The sequence below is a fragment of the Babylonia areolata genome, chromosome 20 (genome assembly GCF_041734735.1).
Source record: "Babylonia areolata isolate BAREFJ2019XMU chromosome 20, ASM4173473v1, whole genome shotgun sequence".
Lineage (NCBI taxonomy): Eukaryota > Metazoa > Mollusca > Gastropoda > Neogastropoda > Buccinidae > Babylonia > Babylonia areolata.
In genome coordinates this window covers 13,891,540-13,896,539 of record NC_134895.1, presented here as the reverse complement: position 1 = coordinate 13,896,539, position 5,000 = coordinate 13,891,540, and the positions used below count along the sequence as shown (strand labels likewise).

At 48.2% G+C, this 5,000-nt stretch overlaps 1 long non-coding RNA gene across 1 annotated transcript in view; it reads left to right on the top strand.

The window, feature by feature from the left end:
• The window catches only part of LOC143294869 (uncharacterized), a 106,033-nt gene that overhangs the window by 79,165 nt on the left and 21,868 nt on the right, over window positions 1-5,000 (top strand). Inside the window, exon 2 of the long non-coding RNA XR_013056950.1 lies at window positions 1,631-1,733. This is a non-coding gene — a long non-coding RNA (uncharacterized LOC143294869). The remainder of the gene's footprint in view (window positions 1-1,630; window positions 1,734-5,000) is intronic.

Here is a 5,000-nt window from a genome sequence, read left to right as displayed (position 1 = left end):
TATAGGGTAAGGGGGTGAGGGAAGAGAGGGGCTGGGGGGTGTATAGGGTAAGGGGATGAGGGAAGAGGGGGGCTGGGGGGTGTATAGGGTAAGGGAGTGAGGGAAGAGGGGAACTAGGGGTGTATAAGGTAAGGGGGTGAAGGAAGAGGGGGCCTGGGGGTGTATAGGGAAAGGGGGTGAGGGAAGAGGGGGGGCTGGGTGGTGTATAGGGTAAGGGGGTGAGGGAAGAGGGGGACTAGGGGTGTATAGGGTAAGGGGGTGAGGGAAGAGGGGGGCTGGGGGTGTATAGGGTAAGGGGGTGAGGGAAGAGGGGGGCTGGGGGGTGTATAGGGTAAGGGGGTGAGGGAAGAGGGGGGCTGGGGGTGTATAGGGTAAGGGGGTGAGGGAAGAGGCGGGCTGGGGGGTGTATAGGGTAAGGGGGTGAAGGAAGAGGGGGGCTGGGGGGTGTATAGGGTAAGGGGGTGAGGGAAGAGAGGGGCTGGGGGGTGTATAGAGTAAGGGGGTGAGGGAAGAGAGGGGCTGGGGGGTGTATAGGGTAAGGGGATGAGGGAAGAGGGGGGCTGGGGGGTGTATAGGGTAAGGGGGTGAGGGAAGAGAGGGGCTGGGGGTGTATAGGGTAAGGGGGTGAGGGAAGAGGGGGGCTGGAGGTGTATAGGGTAAGGGGGTGAGGGAAGAGGGGGGCTGGGGGTGTATAAGGTAAGGGGGTGAGGGAAGAGGGGGACTAGGGGTGTATAGGGTAAGGGGGTGAGGGAAGAGGGGGGCTGGGGGGTGTATAGGGTAAGGGGTGAGGGAAGAGGGGGGTGAGGGGGTGTATAGGGTAAGGGGGTGAGGGAAGAGGGGGGCTGGGGATGTATAGGGTAAGGGGGTGAGGGAAGAGGGGGGCTGGGGGTATATAGGTTAAGGGGTGAAGGAAGAGGGGGGCTGTGGGGTGTATAGGGTAAGGGGGTGAGGAAGAGAGGGGCTGGGGTGTATAGGGTAAGGGGTGAGGGGGGCTGGGGGTGTATAGGGTAAGGGGGTCAGGGAAGAGGGGGGCTGGGGGGTGTATAGGGTAAGGGGTGAGGGGGGCTGGGGGTGTATAGGGTAAGGGGGTCAGGGAAGAGGGGGGCTGGGGGTGTATAGGGTAAAGGGGTGAGGGAAGAGGGGGCCTGGGGGTGTATAGGGTAAGGGGGTCAGGGAAGAGGGGGGCTGGGGGTGTATAGGGTAAAGGGGTGAGGGAAGAGGGGGCCTGGGGGTGTATAGGGTAAGGGGGTGAGGGAAGAGGGGGACATAATTTTTTTTTAAACGTTTAAAATCAATTATGCGTCTTTCAAAGTTTCACACACACACACAAAAAAAATAAAATAAAATAAAAAAATGCGTACAGTTATATCTGCAGTTATCAAAACGTGATGCAGAAGTGCGTTTGCAATAAATCGGTCATCATTACAAATTCATGAACAACAACAACAACAACAAATTCTTCAGTTAAAGAAGGATGCTGTATACCCCTTTTGGGGGAAAGTTACAAGACTTTGATCTCGTTTTATTTATTTGTTTATGTATGTATGTATTGTTTTGCTTAAAAAAAAAAAAAAAAAAATAAAAAAAAAAGGAACGCAGACTAATGTGAACAAAACATCTGTGTGTGCAGAGTTATCTCGGCTGTTTGGACTTCAGACCAGCCACCGTGGCCGAGTGGTTAAAGTCTGGCTGATTGACGAGTAGGAGGACGCGTATTGGAAACCCCATCTGAGGTGGGTTATGTAGGACCTTCCTATGCCAGTCGCTCGACACAGTGAATCTGAAATAGAATAGAACAGAATATGTCTTTATTACCAAGTGAACCGGGCTCGCAGAAAAGGGACGGCAGCCAACAGACCAGCATCAGTTTACACATGTGACCGCTGCGACAGAGACCGTCTCTCTCGCACCGGTCTCTACAGTCACAGGCGACGCTGCCTGGTCCAAGCAGACAGCCCAATTAGACATTAGGTCGGATGTACTCCATCGGATATACTCTATCCGGGGTCACAAGGAATAATGGGAGGGGATAGTACATAACAAGATACGAACATAACTCGAAAATCATGCACAAACACAGATACAATAGAAATTAGGATACATGCAAGTGCATATCAATATAAAAAAACTTGTGCATACTCACACATGCACACAATGCACACACACACACACACACACACACACACACACACACACACACACACACACACACACATACTCACACACACACACACACACACACACACACACACACACACACACACACACACACACACGTTTGAACAGAAGCTGCATATGGGGCTGATGACTAGATCTTCAGGTAGATGGTTGTTGATTGCACAATTCTATTTATCATACTGGATTTGTTCGAGAGACAGGGCATTGACTGCTTTGGGGAAAAAGCTATTGGCGAAGCGATTGGTTTTCGTTCTTATACTTTTTTACCGTCGACCAGAGGGAAGCATCTCGAAAATCCCAAAAGCTGGATGTGATTCGTCCTGGCTGATGGATTTTGCTTTTTTGAGTAGCCGCTTATAATATATGTCTTCTAGAGAAGGTAGATCAGCCCCGGTAATCTTGGTGGCAGTTTTTACGATTCTGTTAAAGGCTGCAACTTCTGACCTTGGAAATGAAATCACTACCCTAATGGCCGTGTGGAGTGATGACGTAGAGGAAACGCGTCCGCCCAGGAAGCGAGAGAATCTGAGCGCACTGGTTCGAATCACGTGCTCAGTAGCCGGTATTTTCTCCCCCTCCACTAGAACTTGAGTGGTGGTCTGGACACGCTAGTCAGTCGGATGAGACGATATACCAAGGTCCCGAGTGCAGCGTGTATTTATTTAGCGCACGTAAAAGAACCCACGGCAACAAAAGGTTTGTCCCTAGCAAAATTCTTTAGAAAACCCACTTCGATAGGAAAAAACAAATAAAACTGCACGCAGCGGGGGGGGGGGGGGGGGGGGGGGGGGGGGGGGTACTCTCAGTGTATCGACGCGCTCTCTTTTTAGCAAGGATATATTAATAGCTTGGAAGGCTCACATAATTTCGAAATCTTGTGTTACGAAGTATCAAAATCTCCAAGACTACACAGTGCATAATTACATGAATAATATTATGGTTTCTCTTCATGGTGTGTGCATGCAGCGTGCGCAATAAACGTTGAGACACTGAAGAGGTGCACATATGTGGGTACTTCGTGATTGATTTTTCAGAACAATTATTCATTTATTTCCTTTGAAACTTTATCTATTTATTTATTTATTCATTTATCTATTGTTATTAGCAGCAGTAGTAGTAGTAGTAGCAATATTTTCTTTGAAACTTATCTATTTATTTATTGTTTTGTTTATTGCTAGTAGCAGTAGTAGTAGTAGTAGTAGCAGTATTTTATTTGAAACTTATCTATTTGTTTATTCATTTATCTAATGCTAGTAGTAGCAGCAGTAGTAGTAGTAGTAGTGGTAGTAGAAACAGAATTGAACTGAATTGAACTGAACTGAACTGATGATGCCATACTTCACAGTATTTTTTTCCTTTTCCATTTTCAATGGAGAATAATTATATACTTTTTTTTTTTTTTTTGGGGGGGGGGGTCTTTTTCTTTTTAATGGGGTGATGTTCAAATTATGACATGGACGGGATATAACTTCTACGTATTATGTTTTATAAAGACAAGAGAGAGAGAGAGAGAGAGGGGTGGGGGGGGAGGAGAAGACAAAGGGAGAGAAAGAGACACACAGAGAGAGGAGAGACAGAGGGAGAGAGAGAGAGAGTGCAAGGGTGCAACAGAGAGAGAGACAGACAGACAGACAGACAGAGTTGATTTTATCTGTCCTGTCTGCCGCTGCTACGGCATTCAAAAGGGTTACTACTGTCTATTGAATTAACTTCTTCTTTCCCCCCCCCCCCACCCCCCCCCCCCCCCCCCCCCCCCCCCCACCCAGTGTAAATGGCCGGACAACAAACTTGCCCGTCAAAACTAAAGCGCTCAACCTGCCGTCTGAATTCCGCGTTATGAAATCATACGAGTGATATGATACCGGGAAACTACCGCCCCCGTGTGTATCCAGCGCATCAACACATTTTGTGAAATGGCATTATGGGGCTAAACTTGAGTAATAATGTCAACTGCGCATTGTGGATGTCACATACACACACGCGCGCTCGCGCACAGACACGCAGGCACAGGAGAAAAAAACAACAACTACAACGCATGCAAGTACACGCTCCCACGTACAAACGCACGCACGCACGCACGCACACACGCGCGCTCTCTCTCATACACATTAGACATGCACGAGCACACGCGCGCAAGCACGCACGTATACAACACTACGATACACTACACTACACTACGAAACACTACACTACACTACACTGCACTGCACTGCACTGCACTACACTGCACTTTCCACACACACACACACACACACACACACACACACACACACACACACACACACACACACACACACACACACACAAACAGACACGCACAAAAACAACAACAACAACACACACACACACACACGCTCACGCACACACACACACACACACACACACACACACACACACACACCAATTTTCCATCCTCCCATTCACAACACACACACACACACACACACACACACACACACACACACACACACACACACACACACACCAATTTTTCATCCTCCCATTCACAACACACACACACACACACACACACACACACACACACACACACACACACACACACACACACACACACACACACACACACACACACACACACACACACACACACACACACACACACACATTTTAATCATCGGTGTGCCATCAATTCAGCAGTTTAGCTGTCAGACGGAAGCGTTCAAACTGAAAAACGACTCCCGTGTCATAACATTTGGAATAAAAGGGAAGGCGTGGCTATTTCGTCAGACAAGTGTAAAATTATGTTCTCATGTGTTGTTTCTTTTCTTTTCTTTCTTTCTTTTTCTTTCTTTCTTTCTTTC